General features: G+C 44.2%; 1 protein-coding gene across 5 annotated transcripts in view; it reads right to left on the reverse strand.

Annotated features, from left to right (window-relative positions):
• Positions 1–12,121, reverse strand: part of KAT6B (lysine acetyltransferase 6B) — a 190,277-nt gene extending 178,156 nt beyond the window's left edge. Inside the window, exons 1-2 of one of the 5 annotated variants that reach the window (XM_060642398.3) lie at positions 12,097–12,121; positions 188–257 (exon numbers count right to left, since the gene is read on the reverse strand). The gene's annotated coding sequence lies outside the window, so the exon portion shown is untranslated. Of the gene's footprint in view, positions 1–187; positions 258–10,672; positions 11,210–11,782; positions 11,975–12,096 lie in introns of those variants that run through there. The other 4 variants (XM_060642397.3, XM_060642396.3, XM_060642400.3 and 1 more) reach the window with 4 other exon arrangements.
• Positions 12,122–21,858: the final 9,737 nt, after the last annotated feature.

Here is a 21,858-nt window from a genome sequence, read left to right on the forward strand (position 1 = left end):
CTGGTTACACAGGTAAATGAACACACATTAAAACAAAAACTAATAAATACGCATAATATACCTTCATGACAAGCTAATACCACAATCTTTACATACAATCAAAAGAATTGTTTATATCCATTATCAACACATTTCAATAAGACTGACATTTTATATCTTAAAAATATAATAAAATAAAGGAAAATACCAGAATTGGAACTCCAAATGTTTTAACAGTCCATGACAAAAAAGAAGATTGTCCAGATCTTCAAGCAAATCTGCCAAAGGAAAAAAAAGTAAATGTTAATTTGGGCATAAGGACATCCCTCAAATTCAGGAACCATCTATGGATCTTCACAACTATCCAATACAAACAACTACTATGAGTTTATTAGCACTTTACTTTTGGTGTTGTATTAACTCTTTCCTACCACTAAAGGGTTTTTAAGAACATGGAATTCAGAACAGGAAATGGAAGCCCCAAAGCAGTGCTTAAAGAAATAAATTTTGGGGGTGCCTAGGTGGCTCAGTTGGTTAGGCAACCGACCTTGACTCAGGTCATGATCTTGTAGTTTGTGAGTTCAAGCCCCACATCGGGCTCTGTGCTGACAGCTCAGAGCCTGGAGCTACTTCAGATTCTGTGTCTCCCCCTCTCTCTACCCCTCCCCTGCTCACGCTCTATGTCTGTCTCTCAATAATAAATAAACGTTAAAAAAAAAAAAAAAGAAATTTTGGGGGTGTCTGGGTGGCTCAGTTGGTTAAACGTCCAACTCTTGATTTCGGCTCAGGTCGTGATCTCCAGGTTAGTGAGATCAAGCCCTGTGCGGTGCTTTGCACTGACAGCACAGAGCCTGCTTGGGATTCTCTCTCTCTGCTCTCCTCTGCTTGCATGTGCACATTCTCTCTCTCTCAAAATAAACAAACTTAAAAAAAAAAAAATTGGGGGGTGCCTGGGTGGCTCAGTCAGTTAAGCGTCTAACTCTGATTTTGGCTCAGGTCATGATCTCAGAGTTGTGAAATCAAGCCCTGCATAGGGCTCTGTGCTCAGCAGAGCCTGCTTAAATTCTCTCTCCTCTCTCTGCCCCTCCCCTGCTCATTTACACACGCGCACGCGCACACACACACACACACACACACTCTCTCTCACTCTCTCTCTCTCTCTCAAAAAAAAAGAAAGAAATTTTGTTCTTCTTTAAGATAACCAGATCTGTCCTCCAGATTGTGATAGAGTCTAAGCAAGAATCTCATCATGAGGGAAAAAAAAATGGTATTACTCAAATAGCCAGGCAGGTATAACATTTTGTCTGGGAAAAAAAGTCAATTATTGTTTGAAGCTCAGTATTAACTTTCCCAGGAAACTTTCACTATTTCACCCAAAGGTCACCTGGCATCAATGTACTGACTGGATAATCAAGATATGGCCAATAATTGTACCTAAGAGAAGGATGTACCAGCTTTCACGATACTAAATATGTATTAACACAGATCATACTTTAGGACAACAGTGGACAACAGTGATCATGTTCACTTCAAAGGCAAAAAATAAATTTAAAGCAATACCGTGAATAATTTCATTTTTATCTTATACAAAACAACCAAGCAACCTTACATCCTCCTTCTCCCCTCCCCCAACTAGACACACACCACACTCTTCAATTTAATCTTAAAATTAGCTCTCATCTGACACCAACCAACAGAGTTAATTAGGCAGAAGCAGATGTAACTCAGCAGCTCTATGCTACAAGCGGAATCTGTGTTAAAGCATACACACACACACACACACACAGCTAGGAGAGGAACAGAATCAGTAGTCTCTTATCTGTAGCCAATTGTCAACTAAACACATCCACTTTGTATATTATCCACAGCAAATTTTTTAATCTTAGGCAAGTTTGTTTCTGACATCCCAATGGCCACGCTGTAAATTGGTATACACTAAGAGAATAGATTGAAAACTAATTTTAGTCTAAGCAGTATCTAACTAGAAAGACAAATCTATAGCAAAAAAAAAAAAAAAAAGCATAATTCATTCAAAAGTCCAACAGAAATGCTTTTTTCCCCAATTTGCAATTATCCACACCACTTCTCTTTTTCAGAGCACCCAGATTTGTTTCACATGTAGATAGGACATTCTATCACAAGAACAACCCTAAAAAATCATTATTCTCTTTTCATTTTTTTCTATAAAATGAAAGTTGGACTAAAAGGCTACCAAAAAGGGAGTGAATTATTCCAAATTAATTCTGAGGACTCACGCTACATCAAATTAAATTATTCTATTTTCTAAGGGCTTCAATCACTTTATTTTTAACTAGAAAATAATATCAGTAAATTATATGGTTGTATGGATGTATTTACATCATTCATTACAAACTATTCTAAACAGATCTAGAGAAATGCTTAGTCCAACACGAGCTTTTGGCTTCATTAGTATCATATAAATATCAACACTATTCAGAAATATTCATGTCAGCATAAGAAGAGTCAAAATACCCTGGATCATAAATATTATGTGAAACCTCCTCACAGCTTTCAATAAAGCTGTGTGTTGTTTCAAAATCAATGTCATAATACTTGAGTCATGAGATTACAGATGAGCCAAAAACAGTGCTTAAAGTAAAGATTAACAATAGAGTTTACTCTTTTGTCATCCTGGGTCTTACTTGCTAAGTTATTTTTAGCTCTCTCACTTTTATATGCTCCTGGATTTTTTCATAGGCTGTTATGTAACTGAGTGAGGACCCAAAAATCTTAACAGTATCTTCTGAAACAGAACATACACTGCTTAAAGAGACCTTAATTCTTTTCTTCTATAACCATCCAGCACAGACTATTGGCACAGTTGCTCAAAATAGTGTCCTCAGTTAACAAATACTGCTGTCTGACAACATCGAACAGCATCCATATGGTGATATTTGTTAGAAAAGGAGCCAGACACAAAAAGTCATATAGTATAATTCCATTTATATGGAACATCCAGAATAGGTAAACCCATACATGGAACATAGATTGGTAGGGCCCGGGGAGTGAAGGAATGAGGAGAAATTGCTTAATGGGTAAGGGATTTTATTTTAGATTGATAAAAATATTTTGGAACGAGACAAAGGTGGTGGTCACACAACACTGTGAATGTACTAAGTGTCACTGAATTGTTCAATTTCTTTCTTTTAAAAGAGAGAGAAAGTGCGGGAGAAAGAGAATCCCAAGTTGGATATGGGACTAGATCTCATGACTTGAGTCAAAATCAAGAGTAGGAGGCTTAACCAACTAAGCCACCCAGGTGCCAATGAATTGTTCACTTTAAATGGTTACATTTATATTATGTAAATTTCACCTCAATATATCACTTAAAAAAAAGAAAGCACTAAACTATAATGCTAACCATTATAGTACTGTGGAACAGGCACTTTACACAGATTATCAGTAAACATTAAAACAACCCTGTAAGGTAGCATTGTTGCCCCATTTTGCAAAAGGAAAACTGAGACATGACTTGGTCAAGACTTCAGACCACTAAATCATGAAGGATTTTAATCCAAATGCTAAAACCTAAACTCTTTCCTGTCTCTCCACTGGCTTTCAAACTAGACTCCTTGGATCTCTTGTGAGTAAGTGTCTTGGACATCACCTGCAGGTACCCCTGTGGCTTAAACACTAAGGTCACATAGCTCCTTGCACCCAACTAAGCAGCTCTACTTTAACTGTCCCATTTATAATAGGTCTCTCCATAAGATTTGCTTCACAGAAAGGGTTCCTCTGATTACAAAAGGGAAAAAGTCTGGAAACAACTGTAACTTTACCTTGCTGAGTGGGTAAAACACCCCTTGGATGGATGGGACATAAACTGGACCCTGAAAGACCAGGTGGAACTTGGATAACCGCCCAGTTTCTTCACCCAAATGAAGTAAAAATTCAAATCCTTCATGGTCCAGTAAAAATGAACACCTTCTCAGAAGCCCTACATGTCTTTGTCTAACAGGAAGCTTTTAGCTATCTTAGTATTTTAGCATTCATTTTCTACTTTGTACTGTGCTCCTTTATGTGCTTACCTCCTCTCCCTTACCAGAATTGGGAAATTCTTAAGAACAGGATTCGTGTTTGGGGCGTCTGGGTGGCTCAGTCAGTTAAGCATCTGACTTTGGCTCAGGTCATGATCTCAAGGTTTGTGAGTTCAAGTTCCACATCAGATTCTCTGTCCTCCCCTCTCTGCCTCTCTCTCTCTCTCCCTCTCTGTCTCTGTCTCTCTCCCCCAAATAAATAAACATCAAAAAAAAAAAAAAAATAGGATTCATGTTTGATTTCACCTTTGTATGCCCCTAGATTTCCCAGGACCACAACTTGAACATAAGAGGGGTTCAGTGCCTATTTGTTAAAGGAATGCATCAGTGAATGAATGAAGGGAATCTAGCAGAAGGCACAGGAGCTAAGAATGAACTGCCTAATAAAAGGGACGCTGAGCCCATATGCATGCCTAGAGCCAGTATGTGTTGAAGAGAAGAAATAAAGCTGGATGTAACAAAAGCCAGGCTGAGGTGTGTGAACATGACATATGAAGTAATAGGAAGCTAACGCAGGAGTAGTGACACAGTACAGCATAGTGAAGTGCACCCACACATGCACAAATTTGTTGAATGTTTGAATCACTCTGGCAATAATATCCATCCAGTATAGACTGGAGTGAAGGATGACTAAACAAACAAAAGCAACCAGTATTTCATCTCTCCCAACAACAATCTTGTTCAACTTAAGAGTCTAACTCAGCAGCAAGCCCAGAGTAGGCACTCAATAACTGTTAATTGAAATGAATATTAAATTCCCCCCTTTTTTTTGGAATAATACTAAATTCTTTCTCACTACTCATTAACATAGAGAGTTTCCAATTCACAAGCTAATAATGTTTTCCAAGGATTTCTAAGAGGCTAAATCACCATGAAAATTATCATTTCAACTAATACATATTATATTAATTGGAAGTTTAATTTTTCATGTCATGCTCTCCTAGTTGACAATATCCTTGTTATGTCATTAAACTATAATTGTGTATATCTGCTTCAACAAACAATAACTGAACCATCAATAAACTATTATGGCTTCCTTAATCCCTAGCAAAGATTAGTTTCAGCATCATCATCACAAATTAGTAGAGACATGCCCCAAATCTCCTGGTGAAGCCCAAGAATTAGGCTTGCATAGTCATTCCTACATTTAAGCGCTCAATAGTTTCAGTCTCTAAACTTTAATCACACTGTTAGGAACCTCACAGGAAATTTGATCCCTTGTAAAACAGAGGATTTTAGAGACAAGATGAAAAGTCATTTGAAGTCATCAGGCCTTTGGAGCCAGGGTACACTGATTAGTAATGATGATATTATAACTAAGCACTCTCATTTAAGAAATAATCAACTAAATTTAGAAGGTCTTTTTTTGGCATTTAAAAATTCCTATTCAATCCTGGATTTCTTCCTAATTGTAAATTAGCTTTAACCAGGTTTTAATGACAAAGACTAAGAATAATGTATTGGGGGAAAAAAACTCTGAATTTTTAAAAGATTATTTTGAAAATACAGATCATTGAAGAACACTGCATTAACTTTATTACAAATGTCTTCAAACAGGATATCCTGTACAGCCTGAAAACAAATTAGGGTTCCCCCTTGAGAACCTCAAGAAAATTAAAGATCTATTTTTAAAAATGAACCCATATACATACAGACATTTGCATACAATTTCAAGGGTTTACAGGACCTCTATCACCTATCCCAGGACCCCCTAAGGTTCACTGACTACTCTAGCTTTACTTACTTTCTAAAAATTTGTTTTAACATTTATTTATTTTTGAGAGAGAGAGAGAGCGCGTGCGTGCACGAGCATGGGCAGGGGAGGGGCAGAGAGAGAGGGAGAGAGAGAATTGAAAACTGGCTCTGCGCTGTTAGTGCAAAGCCCAACATGGGGCTCAAACCCACAAACCAGGAGATCATGACCTGAGCTGAAGTCGGACATTCAACCAACTGAGCCACCCAGGTGCCCCTAACTTTACTTACTTTAATATACACAGAGAGTCAATAATTTTATTGTCAATAATTTTATTGAGTTTCACAGTAACTACATGTGCTTTAATTGGGACATGTTACATTATAGGTAAGAAAGTTACTCTCCTTGATTTTGGATATTATCAAATAGGCATCTGAAATCTTATTCAACAAGGAGGTATGCTGGGATGAGACATACCTAGAGAGTTCAGGGATCAAGTCCCCACTTTGCCAGCTACCTAAACTGTGGGATATCGGACATGTCAATCAATCTAAGTCTCCGTTTTCTCCTCCATGAAAAAGATTATACATCTCTGTTTTGCAGAACTGTTAAGAGGAATAGTTGAGATAACAAATATGAAAGAACCAAGGATGGTGGCAGACATATAGTAGGAACACAATAAAATGCAAGCTCATAAAAGGAAAAAGGGCAATACAAGTCAGCTGGAGACCTGTGAAATCTAATCTAGCTGAATTTCTGTCTATATGACCATTTTCTCCTAAGAGACAGGGGAAGTCAGCACAAGTAAAAATTCAAGACAGAGCAGAAGAAAGTGGCCAAACCAAGAATAGATTTGTAATGGCAAGGATGGGGTCAAGAACAGTGTATTTTACTCATAATCATAGATCTTTTAAGGTCAATCAAGATCTTAGAAAATAATACAAGAATATCTTCTTGACCTAAGTGTGGGAAAAGAGTCTTAAAACAGGACACAAAAAGCACTAACCATAAAGAAAACACCAATAAATTTGACTCCATTAAAATGAAGAACTTCTGTTCATTAAAAGACACCATAAAGAGAGTGAAAAGGCAAACCACAATATGGAAGTAGACGTTTGCAACATACATATGCAAAGGATCGGTATCTAGAGTAAATAAAGAACTTTGAAATACCAGTAAAAGACACAAGGTCCAGTTTAAAAAATAAATAAATACGGGGCAGAACTGAACAGGAATTTTACAAACAAGGAAATCCAAGTAGCCAATAAATATATGAAAAGCCACTCAACCTGATTACTAACCAGTCAAATGCAATTCAGATTGGCTAATTTGAAAAGCTATGAATTGGAGTTCTGGAGAGGACAAGAAGCAATGGGAATTCTCACATACCATAGGAAGGACTGTGGTCTGGTACACCACTTTGTAAAACAGTCTGGTACCTAGTCAAGTTGAAGACAAGCATACCTCATGACTAGAGTGATCATACAACTCATCATCCAGACACTTTTGTGAATTAAACGGGTTATACACTGTGACAACAGGCATAAGCTAGGATAAATGGTCACCCTGTCTATGTACCAGCAATTCCATTCCCAGGTGTACACCTTAGAGAAACATATGCACACGTGTACCCACGTGACAGTACAAGAACACTCATAGTAGCTTTGTACACAATTTCCCCAAAGTGGAAAAAACTCAAATACCCAGCAACAGAATGGATGATTAAAAAAAAAAAAAATTGTGCAAGATTGTGAGTCCACTCTGACACCAGTCCACCTCACGCCAGTCAGAGTGGCTAACATGAACAAGTCAGGAGACTATAGATGCTGATGAGGATGTGGAAAAACGGGAACCCTCTTGCACTGTTGGTGGGAATGCAAACTCGTGCAGCCGCTCTGGAAAACAGTATGGAGGTTCCTCAAAAAATTAAAAATAGAACTACCCTATGACCCAGCAATAGCATTGCTAGGAATTTACCCAAGGGATACAGGAGTGCTAATGCATAGGGACCCATGTACCCCAATGTTTATAGCAGCACTTTCAACAATAGCCAAATTATGGAAAGAGCCTAAAGTCCATCAACTGATGAATGGATAAAGAAAATGTGGTTTATATATACAATGGAATACTACTTGACAATGAGAAAGAATGAAATCTTGCCATTTGCAACAATGTGGATGGAACTGGAGGGTATTATGCTAAGTGAAATAAGTCAGTCAGAGAAAGACAGATACCATATTGTTTTCACTCATATGTGGATCTTGAGAAACTTAACATAAGACCATGGGGGAGGGGAAGGGGGAAAAAGTTACAGAGAGGCAGGGAGGCAAACCATAAGAGACTCTTAAATACTGAGAACAAACTGAGGGTTGATGGGAGGCGGGGGAGAGGGGAAAGTGGGTGATGGGCATTGAGAAGGGCACTTGTTGGAATGAGCACTGGGTGTCATATGAAACCAATTTGACAATAAACTACATTTTTAAAAAAAACTCAAATATCCAGCAACAGTAGAATGGATGATTAAAAAAAAAAAAAACAAATTGTGCAAGATTGTGAGTCCTACAAAAAGGTGCTGTAAGGTGCTTTGGAAATGCAGATTCAAGCATTATAAGAGAAGAAAAACATCCCTTCATCACACTTCTCCCATCCATGCATCATTACCATTCTGCAACCAAAGACTGATCACTATAGCTCACACATCCCCACTTTCATAAAACAATTTCCTTCCTGCTCACTTTATACAAATACAAGCAATTATACGCATGTGGAAAACTGAAGGTATTTTGAGGAAAACGATCTAAGAGACTGAAAAGTCACCTGTTAAGAATCCTGGCATTTAATAAAGCCAGACCAGTTGGTTAAGGATTCTTCTAACTGGTATGTAAAAACCCATGAAGTTTTTTGAAGTCCATTAAAATTACTTATTAAAATTCCTCAGCTACCTTCCAACACTCACCCTATTTTACTTTTCATTCACATTATGCCTTACATCTGACAGTTTCCATCTTATCTTCACAAAAAGTACATGAGATAAACATCTGGCATAACGGCAATGACATAACACCCACTTTACTCAGAGGCCTGAGTATAGCTCGTAGGCAAAACTTCAACTGACCATGTCATCAGCACTGACCAGTCATTCCCTTAAGTTCCTCCTTTAACGTTACAACCTTCCTTTATCTTCCCTTTTTTTTTTTTTTTAAATCATCATTTCAGCTCCCCAACCTTCAACCCTAAGTAGAAGTTCTCAGGTAAAAATCTTATCGCTTACTGAAATATGCAATATTTTCCTATCCTTCTTAAAAACATAAAAAGATTGCCCCAATTCATTTTGATACATGTGTGAAGAATTTATGTAAAAATGGGAGTGTGTTATTTCAGGGCTATCCCAGAAAATCTAGGGTACACAAGTAAGACAGGAAGAATGTACTTTACTCACATTTATACCAAAACAATAATGATAACTTTTTTGGAGCACCACAAAACTAACATTATCCTAGCATAATTAATTCCCATTTGCTACTTTCACCTCCTGTCCATATTCCGAAGAGTCTTTCTATACTCTTTACTTTGAATTTCTTAGTACCTCCACCCCAAACATACTTAAAACTTGGTTCACTGGTTCTCGTTACCTATTTTCCACATCTTTCATTCTTTATCACTATTCTCTCACAACTTCTGTGCAATACTCTATCACATCCTAACACCTTCTCCCGATTGCAGAGCTTAAACACCTTCATGGAGCATAGGAAACCACTTACAATCTAGTCCCTCTGCCTTTGCCCCTTGTCTCCCACAACTAATTTCCTGCACTCTGCCCATACTCTTGCCATACCAAGTACTTTAGTACTTGTACATTCAAAAGACACAATGTCTTTCCCAAGGTAGTACTAAGGTGTCCCCCTGAAATAGACACCCTGCCCTACCTCAAGACTCCAGCTCAAGTTTCACCCAAGAAATTCAGCCTGTCAACAACCTGGTCTCCCAAACTAACACCTTTCTTTGCCCTATCTCCAATCCTGGTTTAGTCCACCAAATCACATTCACCTAGATCCACTGCCCAGCCCCACCCATTTTTTTTCACACCTGCCGCGTTTTCTCAACCCCCTGAATCCCCCCATCTTCCTAAGATCTACTACAGATATATTATGCAAGTTCTGCTCTGCTGTCTTATCGTTCAAGACTCTCACAAGCATATCCATACCATTCTTCCATGTTTTTTAATGCTTCATAGACCCCAAACCTCCTTTACAATTCCAATATGCCAATATACCCAGATACTTGCTTCACTACAGCGACTGTACTTGCTCCTCACTTTTCCCCAATATTTCCCCCAATCCGATATCTACTCTTTACTGCTCTCTCAACTCCACTCCACATCCACCACACCCAAATCTATTCTTACTGTCCTCAGATAACTGCAATCCCATCCTTTTGCATCATTTCACCTGCCCTCACATAGCCCTCGGTCCCCCTTCCACATCTCCAATGTTGCACCACTCCCTACTCTCACTTTACACCTGCTTGCACACCTCCAGTTTCTCCTCCCACCCGCCACCCCCTCACCAGTCCTGCCCAGACACTCACTGCCCCCCCCACCCCCCATTCCTACCAGGTCACTCCCACTCAGAAAACCCCTCCAAACCCCCGCCTTCCGACCACCCGAGCCCCGCCCCCACCCAGATATGACCCCGCCCCCTCCACCCTCGAGCCCCGCCCATTGCCCTGGAGGCCCCGCTGAGGGGCGGGGCCTGTCCCTCCTCCCTTTTCCCCCCGCCCCCTACCGTCACGCTCAGGGGCAGCCTGACCCCGAGCGGCCCCGCGGTGACCCTCGCGCAGAGGCCTGTGGGAGGGGCGTCACAAGCTCCCGATCTCCCCCACCTTCCGCCCCCCCTCCCGCCCAGTCTCCTCCCCCTGGGAATGCGCGGGGTGGGTGACAGACCTGGCCGCGCGCCACCGCCACCGCGCCTGCCGGGGGCGCTGCCGCTGCCTGAGAAAGAAGCCGCGGCTGCCGCCTGGAGGAGGTGCCGTCGCCTCCGCCACCGTTGCCTCCGCCGCCAGGGGTAGGAGCTAAGCCGCCGCCATTTTGTGTCCCCCTGTTGTTGTCGTTGACATGAATCCGACATGACACTGATTACAGCCCAATGGAGTCTCATTAAACCCGAGCCGCGGCCCCGCCCCGGCGCTGCTCCATTGGAGGAGACCACAGACACTTATGGCCACCCGTTGGCCTGCGGGTCTGTCCGTCACCCACACACTAACCACCCTGCAGCCCATTGGGGCAGGTTCCTGCCGGTCATCTCGCCTCCGCATAGACACACCCCTCGACCCATCATTCCCCCCCCCCTCCGGAACCACCCCGGGGGTGGGTCCACTGCCAGTACCAATCAACAGACTGCTGGGCCCGCCTCTTCTGGGCACCTATTGGTCTAGCCCTTTTTCTCTCTCCCAGACACCGCGCCACCTCTACTTCCACCTACCCACCCCCTCAACCTTTAGAAATGGATTGGGTCTACTGGCAGAAGAGGCGCTTGGCCTTATTGGCTGCATACAACGCCAATCAGAGGGCCTTTTCCCTCTCCCCTCCCCCACTCAACCCCAAATCCCCTAGCCCGCAGCTAAAGTTTGTGTGAGAGCTGATCGCTGGCGGCGGCCGCAGGATTTAGGGGTGGGAGCGGGCGGGCGCGCGCGGGCGGGCACGCGAAGTTAAAATTCGAGGTTCTCAGTCACCAGCTCCCGCGGTGGAGCGCGCGGACGGGCGCGCCGCCCGGAGCGTTCCATCCCGCCCCCTCCTCCACCCTCTCCCGTCCCGTCCCGGGCGACTACTCGCCCGCCCCCTGGCTCGCATCCTTACCCCCCACACACCCCTACCCTGCAAGCCCAAGGCCGGGTGCAGGCAGAGCGATGTCGCTGCAGCCTACTCGCCATCCCATGCCGAGGGGGAGCAAGCCCCTACCCGCCGGCCGTGCACCCCCCGGCTCCACACTAGCCCGTGTCTGCAAGCACGTGCACCGTTCGCCGCTGCCTCCAGCCACCCCGGTCCCCGGCTAACCTCGCCTGCAGCCCGGCCAATCGCTTGCTGCCCTTTGTTGCTGCAGCCCGGGTCTCCCCGCTGCCTTCCTCAGCCTCCGCCTCGTCCTTTGCCAGCCGCCCGGGTCCGCAGCGCCGCGCTCCCCCCGCCCGGGACCCACCGCCGCCGCCTCCTTCTCCTCCTCCGCCTCCTCCTCCTCGGCTCCGGGCTGCAGCGCACAGAGCCCGAGGCAGCGCCGCCCAGCCCCGCTCCCCCCGCGCCGCCAGCTAGCCCGCCCGGCCCGGCCGGGGGCGCAGCCTGGACCCCGCCCGCCCCAGTCCCCGCCCCGGGGGTACCTGCCTCCGCCCTGGGGGGCTCCGCTCGCCGCCCTCGGGGGAGGGCGGGGATGCCGGTGTCCGCGGGAGGATGGGGAAGCCTGGGCCGTTTGGGGCGGGGAGTGTGCCCGCCAGGGCTGGGACTAAGAGGTGCGGTCCTCGCCAACGCGTCCCCCCTCCCGCTGCTGTGGGCCCCAAACTTCGTCCTCCGCCCGGGCCTTACACCCTCGGGTGATCGCGGCAGTTTTGGGGTGGGAGATGCCTCGGGAGCTGTGTCTACCCTGATCAGGAGGAAGAGGGAGCAGTGACATTCAGCGACCGCGGACAGGGCACGGCGGCAGCATCCTTGGGTGGGAGTGGGGATGTCAGACGTGGGCTGGAGGGGGAAACTGCCCCCTCAAGATGCCCTCTCCCAGCCTGAGATGAGCTGTGGAGCTCAGCTGCGTTTTGAGTGCTTTCTTAGGCGGTGCAGAGGGATCGCAGAGGTGCTGGGGGCGGGGGGGAGTCGGGGAAAGACCGCTGGGGGGCCCTTCCCCCTCTAGCCAGCGTTCGAACGAAGGCTGATGGCTAAGTTCGGTTTTCCAGGCTTCCCCTGGGCCCCCCGAGTTCCTGAGGCCCACACGAGGGAGGCCGGGGCTCCTCTGGCCGCCCAGGCGAGGCCACTCTCACGCTGCCCTCGTGCCTCCCAGCGCCCTCCAGACTGAAAAGACCGTCCCTCGCTATTCCTGAGGATGGATGGGATGCTGGCAGGGGCGACTTCGGAAAATAGGAAAAGTAGCCTCGAGAAATGGCTCCTACAGAGTTTGAGTATGAAGTTTCCCTTCTGAGGCGCCATTTCTTCCGGAGGGGGAGAACTTTGGCTTTGTAAAAGAACCAAGTTTCAGGCTTGATGGCCTGGGTGGAAAACCACCTGTTGACTGAAGTCTGTCCCTTGAGTCAGGCAGATCTTGGGCTCTGGCAGGGTGAGGCAGGGTGCCAGGGAGAGGCCCCGGGCCTCCTGCCCTGGTTGACTCCCAACATCCTCATGCCACTGACACCGCAGCAGCATCTCCAACTTCCCATTCAAAACCACTGTGCAAACTAGGTAGGTACTTTGTTAGAGCAACTTATCTCAGACAAAACAAGCAGCACAACCCTGTCATCAAATGCAGAGCACAATACAGACTTCACTTTTTAAAGATGCTTGCACCTCTGGGGTGTGAGCTGCCCCTACTTACATGCTTCTTGACAACAAGGTGAGAAAGGAGCTAAGACAAAGGGCACGGAGTTGGATGAAAGAATAGAAAAAGGGAGAGGGGAGCAGAAGAGTTGTAATACTACACTCAAAACTGTCACCAGTTCCATTATAAACCCCTTTTATAGGTGTTTTATTACTTGGTTGTTAGTTTTTAAAACACAAACCTCTTTAGATTAAATCTTGGCATTTGCAGGCTCAGCTCAGGGAAACAAAACACAGGGAAAGTTCCCCATCCACCACTGGCTTGGCTACTTTTGAGCTACATTACTGATAAAACAAACAAACAGCGTGTTGGGTTTCCTCAGCCTTTATCTCTTATTTAGTATCTTCAGTAGCTGGCTCAAGGTGAATTTTTTACAAGCCATTAGTTCATAATTCAGCCTAGTTCATTTAGGTATTTCAAAGAGTAGGACATTTATAAGGTGTGCTCTTTTTATAATGCAGGTGCTGGGGTTTTTATTCTCCATGAAGTTACTAAGTAAACTTAAGAATCCTGGCAGACAAGTTAGCCTTTATGTTCTTTTTTTTCCCCCTATGGTCTGCCCAGATGCACATTATTTTGTAACTTAGATTTGAGTCCCCCAGACTGCATTTTATCTCAAGCAATAAAAATAAACCATGTCTTAATTGAAAACAAGTTTCAAGACCCCAAATCTGTACACTCAAACTGAAGTTCGCTAAAGAAGCAACCAAAGACACTAAAAGCCAAAAAGTCCACATTTAAGATGTCTTCAGCCAATGAATTGTGGGAGATTTATGAGCATCTAACACTTGCTATCACTAATGAGTTAGCCACATGGATTTCCAGTGCATCAAGAAGAGACACCTTTAGAGAGAAATGGGCCTTATTTGCCTAAACTTGTACTCCTGTAACCCCAGGAGCTGGCAAACACAGAAGAAACATCTTTAGCCAACATCTTGATGTGTTTTTTGAGATTCTTTTCTTAACAAACATAGTTCTCTAACGGGCATGGCAAGGAAAGGGAATGTGTTGCTTTCCCCTTGATACTTCCCTCTAAAGTTACTTGTCCTTTGAGAAATCCTGGCTCTTCAGTTAAGTGGGACTGGAAAGGATAACAGAAACACAGCCAGAGATACTTAATGCTTACTCCTAAACCTGTCTCTTATCTGTGGTATCTCAAGTCCTCTGCTGAGCTAAACAGCTCAATTAAGAAGTTAACCTAGAAATAACTTGAACTGAAAACCAAGCATCCTGCAAAATTCGCAAGCTGACTGTGCTGGACGATTATGAATCCAGGGGCTCATTTAACCACTATTCCCTCCCCCAAAACAGCTGCCAGTGGCCACCTCAGGCCAGAATTACTGACAACTACATTTATACTGCTCAGTGTGGTTCACAGATCACTGGCACCAAAATGATCTGGGAATGAGTGCTTAAAACACAGTTTCCTTGGCCTACCCAGAGATTCTGATTCAGTAGGTGTCAAGTGGGGTTCCCAGCTCTACATTTTTAGCCCATGACTTGACTTCAAGCTTATGATCACTGAATTGGAGAACCACTGGCTAGGCTGAATCCTCTTCTTCCCCAGCTGAAAAGGAATGTTTATTCCGTGAATGTCTTAACCAGGTTAAGTATATCTCTAGTACTGGGATGATTCCATGGTTTGGCCTATTTGTCCTTGAGTCCTAAGTAAGGGTAAAAAAAGAATGCAGAAGAGCTTCAGGAGCTGAAGGAAACCTGGAGGGTTTGATCTATTGGGTTTGTTTACTAGCTCTGAGGCAAGTCAAACAGCCTGATAAGAGGTATCACATTTACAGATGTACTAACAAGTCCTTCTGAAGGAAATTAGGTAAGCAAGCAGCAAACAGGGAACCCGAACTGATTTGTCCAGACTTCAGTACATGGCGAATTCTACTTACTTCAGTAAGTCACTTAAAAAGCATTGGTCTGCATCCCACTTCCCACTGCCACATGGAATCCTCTCTCATCATTGACCAGAAACTGTCCCCACAAGGTCACAATGTCTATATCAGTCAAGGGCAGAGGGGGTTGGGGATGATAGGTCACATCATCGTTTTAAATAGGCTAACAAATTCAATCTACAGTTTTGTGTATGAATAGCCTAAATACTGATGTTCTGTATCTATACCCCATTTGTGCATCCTTTAAAAGCCTTTAATGTCTTTAAAATGCATTCTGGATTGGGTCTAAACTCTTTAATCTGCCTCTAAGGCTTGTACATCTGCACACAACCTATCACTCATCTCTAGCTTCTCCCAGCCCAACACACTCCTCCATACACAGCACACACTGTTCCCTCTACAGCCATACCCGCCCTCCCTACTTTACCTGATGGAAACCTTGAAGAAGGATTACTCCCAATCCCTCCTTGGCTACTGCCTCTTCTATGAAGTTTTCCTGGTCTTTGCAGGTAGCCCATAGGACTTTGAGCATACCCTTTACTCCAGCCCTGGCATTTGTTAAGTACACTGTTATTATTTGTTGAACTACGGAATAAATAAAAGTGCTTATCACACTCTCTTGTCACATTTTGCCTTCCTGTTTTCCTCAATTAGCTTTTCTACTTCATAGACCAGCTTGATCATTTGTGTAACTGCCCTGTACCTGACAATAAACGGTACTTAATAAAGAAACACCATCCATACATACCTGTGGTTCCCAGGACTGGGTGTACATTAGAATCACCTGAGGAATTTTTCAACCAGCCTAGCGCTTAACCACCTTAAGCAGCCTTAACCACCTGAGGCTGCTTAAATAAATATACCTGGAGGTGTGGCCCATTCATGGGGGGGGGGGGTGTCTCTTTCATATGTGTTGTTTTTGTTGCATTAGGCTCCACGCCCAACATAGAGCTTGAACTCATGACTCCAGGCTCCACACCCAACATGGGGCTTGAACTCATGACTTGGAGATTAAGAGTCACCTGCTCTACTGAGTCAGCCAAGCACCCCTCAGGTTTTTTTTAAGTACCCTGTGCCACCAGAGTAAAAAACCATTGATTTATACAAACCAGCAGGATGCCTCAACATCAAGTGAGAAATTCTGAAGAAATGAGGGTGGTAAAAGATATCAAAATTAGCTAAATGTTGCTAATTTTAGAGAGGACAGAGTTCTCAGGGATCTTTTTTTGTTGAGACTCAAAGGTGTGGTGGCCTTTTTTCACTAATCATAAGAGAGTCTTAATAAGGATTCAGTTTTTAGCATCAGGCTATCCCAAAGAAAATTTGAACTACCCAACTGTTAATTTAATGATCTCCAGTTGTTTCAATTTTGAAATTTGGGGGAAACTGGCAACTCTGTTAGTTCTTGAGATTAAGAATCTCAACAGGTTCTTGAGATTAAGCCCTGCATCAGGTTCTTCACTGACAGTGCAGAGCCTGCTTACTTGCAGTTCTCTTTCCTTCTCTCTTCCCCCACCCTCTCTAAATAAATAAATAAATAAATAAATAAATAAATAAATAAACGTTAAAAAATTTTTTTTTCCGCTAAGGAAACTAGAGTAGTAAAAAGTAACTTACTAGAACATACTAGAATGTTGAGACTATCAGACGGTAGGCATATATCATAATAATTCCATGTCTAGAAAAATTCCAATTTTCAATGGAATTACAAAGAGCCTAACATAGTCTTTCCAGCAGTCAACCTCCCCTCATTCCAGTTAACAAACATAAAACACCCCAAAAAAGGCTAAGGAGATCAGTCTGGTGAGCCATTTTACCAGCTTGATGCCCTTCCTGGTATTAGTAACAAACCGCTTGTGGGAGAACATGATTGAGCTTGATCATAACAAACTTAGCCATAAACTCCTTAAAGGTTGGGATTGGGTTTGGTTCACCTTTATATTCCCCAACTGGCCTTGAACATGGTGGTAATAAATGATACTGAGTAAAATAGAGGTTAAGAATCTGTTATCTGGGGCTCCTGGGTGGCTCAGTCAGTTAAGCATCAGACTTCAGCCCCTCGTTGGGCTCTCTGCTATCAGCAGCAGAGCCTACTTTGGAAACTGTCCCCTTCTCTCTCTGTCTCTTCCCCACTCATCCTGTCTCTCTCTCTCAAAAATAAATAAACATTGGGATGCGTGAGTGGCTCAGTTGGTTAAGTGTCCAACTTTAGCTCAGGTCATGATCTCAAGGTCTGTGAGTCCCACATCGGGCTCTGTGGCTGACAGCTCAGAGCCTGGAGCCTACTCCAGATTCTGTGTCTCCCTCTCTCTCTGCCCCTTCCCACTCACACTCTTGTCTCTGTCTCTGAAAAATGAATAAACCTTAAAAAATTAAATAAATAAACATTAAAAAAATAATCTGTTATCTATCTGCTTATCTAAAGCCTGTCTTCTAAAATTCATAAATTGGGCTATATACTTCATAAGCTTAAAGATTTCTTATACAGTGTTTTACACATTCATTAAATATATGAAGTTTGGATAATTTCCTAACCACTGTAAAACAGTACTTTCTGTTACCAAATCTAAAACCACTTTTTCTAAGTTTATGTATGTTTGTTGAGGAATATCTTTGAACATTTTAACATTTTAGCATTTGACCAATGGGTGTGTTTTATTTATCATATACTACATTTGCTAATTTTTTTTTGCTACTGTATATATACATACATACATAGATTGAAACCAGTTCCTTCTAATTTTCTAAGATCAAGAGTTCCATACTTTGAGGCACTCCTCTCTATTCCCACAAAAGTTTTAACTGCCCCCTTCTAGAGTTTGTGGCCTATTAATCCGCTTTATGTGCCTCACTTCAGTGGCTGATGTCACTTGACACATATCTATTGGCTGGGACTGAGTTCTTGTTTTCTTTCAATTGTAATGCCACACACTGAGTGATAACCTTTAGTAAACAGTCTATAACGGCTCCTGATTTTGTTTCCTGAATCATAGCAAATGACCTGAAGTAACTCCATGTTCAGTTGATTTGTAGTTTGTAGTATCCCAGTCTCTGGCAGAGAGATTAATGTTCACCAGATATTCCCTGTGCTCCCCTACATTTCACAGCCTTCCTTTCAATTAGGTTAGAACCATGTGGCTAGTTTCGGCCAATGGATAATGAGCAGAAGTGGTATGCATTTCTTCTGGGTCAAGAAAGTTAAGAATCAGGGTGTTAATTCTCCATCTCCCTCTTTCCCTTCCAAAGCATCCGAGAAGTCATGTGTCCCAGATAAGGAGCTACAAGCTGACAGAGCCACTATTAGCCTGGACCCTTGAGTGACTGAATGGAGCAGATTCTCCCCAATCTTCTTCCTACCCACACCACTTGCTTTGACATGTAATAGGAGAAACAAATTTTGTTGTGTGAAGCCAAAGAGATGTTGAAGTTTGTCTACCACAGCAGGTAGTAGGGTTGCATAACCTAAATTAATATATTCGTAAAACACAATACTTTACAAATACCTTTCTTACATACATCTCAGTGACTGTGCCATCGAGGTAAAAACACTTCCCTTCCCACTAATTATCCTTTCCTCCAAACACCCCAGCTGACTGCCCACCAGCCACGGTTGTGACAGAAACACCAGATATATCAAGTTATGTTGGAACCTCCCTATAGTAAGTTAGCAAAACTATTGCTGAGACCAAAAGAATTAAAAAGTGGATTTGTTTCTCCATCTGAATAAAAGCTGAAGAAGCCTGAAGCAATGATGTCATTCTCAGGCTAGAATCTACTGCTTTGCCCCAACAGGGGAGAAAAGCAAGTCAGAATAACCTTAGCTCTTCAGTGTGACTTTGTTGGCTTCCAAATAATTAACTTTCTTACCAGGGTTTAAGTTGAGATTTTGGAAATACGGACATTCCTTGGGAATACAGCTGCTTCTTAAGAGAAAGAAATTCTGCCCCTCAAAATGAATAAAACATTAAAAAAGTTATTAAAAGCGGGACCTGGGTGGCTCAATCGGTTGAGTGTCTGACTTCGGCCCAGGTCATGATCCTGCGCTTTGTGGGTTCGAGTCCCACATTGGGCTCTGAGCTGACAGCTCAGAATCTGGAGCCTGCTTCAGATTCTGTGCCTCCCTCTCTCTCTGCCCCTCCCCCACTCTGTCTCTCTATCTCCCCAAAATAAATAAAACATTAAGAGAAAGAAATTCTGTCCCAATCCATTCAGTACCCTTTTTGTAGCCCTTCAACCTAGTCTTGGAGCTCTAAAAAATGACAAATGACCTAGGAGCTGATTTGCAATGTGGCTAGAAGCACATGCTATTCCTGTTAATTAGAGGAGTAAGGGGGCTCATGTTGGTTGTTGGGTTGTATAATTCTGTGGTTCCACGCGAAACCTCTAAGGATAAACAGTGTGGGAACTTAGGATGTTCAAGTGGACTGACAGAGCATGTTTGCTGAACATGGTTTTAGGGTGCTCAGTGTAACTATATTATTAATAATAGCTAGCACTTGGGCAGTACTTAGAGCACTGATTTCCCTGAATTGGCTCATTTCATCATCACAAAATTCCTTTTCAAATACTATTAACTTCTATTTTACAAACAAAGAAACTGTGGCTCCCCAGGTGTTGAGTCAGCAGTTGGCAAGAGATCAGAATTCCCACCTGGCTCAACCTTACACTCAGCCTGGCCCCCTGAGGCCACTGCCCCATGAGGGTGCTTGGGGCTGTTCAGGATCCGGGGAAGTACTGAGCAACCTGCCCTCCTCATACTGTCCAGGGGGCGCCTGTGGACCAGGAGCAACCCTGAGAACCCACGCCCTCTCCCAGTCACCTAGGCCCGAGGCCCTTGGCCAGACCGGCCAGACCTCCAGGCACGACGGAGGGAGGCCAGGGAGAGCAATATGGTCTCTGGGGCAGAAGGAAGGAACCCTGGCACTGGATGGAAAAGAGAAAGGGGAGGCGCTGCTGGCAGCTGCAGAGAAAAGAACCGTCCAAGGCCAAGCCTTCAAGAAGCCTGAGGCCCAACCACTTCCAGGCTGTAAGGACACCGTAGTAACCACTTTTTGGTTTGGAAAAGTCTCTCACTTAATTCCTACAAGAATCATTTTACAGAGACAGATGGAAGGGGGGAAGACACCAAGGCTTCCCCCAGGCAGCATCGAGAGCCGGGTGCCCGCCGTGCCCTCCCCCGCCAGCCCTCACCAGCCCCCGCCACCGGGCGATGCTCTGAGCCTTTGTCATTCCGCATCCCACGGTGCCAGCTAAGTCACTCAGCTGTCACAATCCGGCCTGGAGCTGCAGGATACGAAATAACTCCAGCAAGACCTCCCCGGGGCGGGGGTGGGGGCCGGAAGGCCGAGCCTTTTCGGCTTGCAAAGGAGCACCAGCTGCATCCCGCAAGTTGCTAAATTAGCCGGGCTGTTGTCTTGCTTTTAATTTTTGTGTGAATTCAAGAATAGGTCGCGGCTGTCTTGGCAGTGTGTGAATGAGACCCTTTCCGAAAGAATTCACCTTGCTGAAGGGCCGCTGTCAGGCGCACAAAACTCACAGTGAGAAGCGGGCTTTGACAGAAGCCTCCTGCTAGCCCTCCCCACTTCTGGTGTCTTGGCCTCACTTCCCCGCGGGCCTGCCTCCCGGAACCCCGCACCTCCAGGCCACCGTCTCCCCTGCCTCCCTGAGCAAAGCACCTGCTCCCTTCCTGGCGCAAAGAGTGAACCAGAGCCTGAGTCTGAGCCTGGCGTGGCCTCTGCACCCTCCACAGTCCTGGAGCCCTCAGGCAGCCTTCCTTCTCCTGGCCGGTCATGACCCTAGTGGCTGGGGAAATCAGGCAGAAGGTTCTGGAAACTGACAGTTTGGCTCCTGGAAGAGCTTACTCTGCGCTGAAAATGTGCGTCTGTTTCCGGACGCTACAGCCAGCGGGTCGTGAGGCCATCACCAGCCTGACATCAACAATCAGAAAGAAAGGCCGTTCCAGGGATGATGGCCCCAGACCACCATCATCTGTTGCTTTAGCAGAAAGCAATACATAGATGGTACATCCTAGTGTTGGGTTTATTTAAACACCACACCCAAGTCCTTGCTGCCACGTGTCTCAATCTGAATGTGCCCGATTTCTCCCACAGTGGCCGCAAGCCTCCTGGACTTGAATCTCCAGAGCCAGAACCCATCTGGTTGCCTTCCCTGCTGCTTTTGCCCATTTGAGCAGGTGTCTTAACTGAGACTAGATAAGAATTGACATGTTACATTTTTTTAAGTTTATTTATTTATTTTGAGAGACAGAGAGAACTAGCACGGGAGGAGCAGAGAGAGACCAAATGCCGAGCAGGCCCTACACTGTCAGTGCAGAGCTGGACCCTGGGCTCAAACTCACAAACCGTGAAACCATGAGCTCAGCTGAAAGCAAGAGTTGAGTCACCCAGGTGCCCCATTGACATGTTACATTTGTAATAAAGTTTTATATATTTAAAAATATATATAGTCAGCTGTGTACACTTAACAAAAGAGAAAAAGCACAAATAGCTAATAAATATATGAAAAATGTTCAGATTCACTAGTTATCGAAGACCTGTGAGACGATATTTTTTTCCTTCCAAAATAGCAAAATGAAAATATGGAATCCCTAACACTGGCCCAAGTGTGACAAAATTTAGCACTCAGTTGGGAGTGATAGTTGG

The sequence above is a fragment of the Panthera onca genome, chromosome D2 (genome assembly GCF_046562875.1).
Source record: "Panthera onca isolate mPanOnc1 chromosome D2, mPanOnc1 haplotype 2, whole genome shotgun sequence".
Taxonomy (NCBI): Eukaryota; Metazoa; Chordata; class Mammalia; order Carnivora; family Felidae; genus Panthera; species Panthera onca.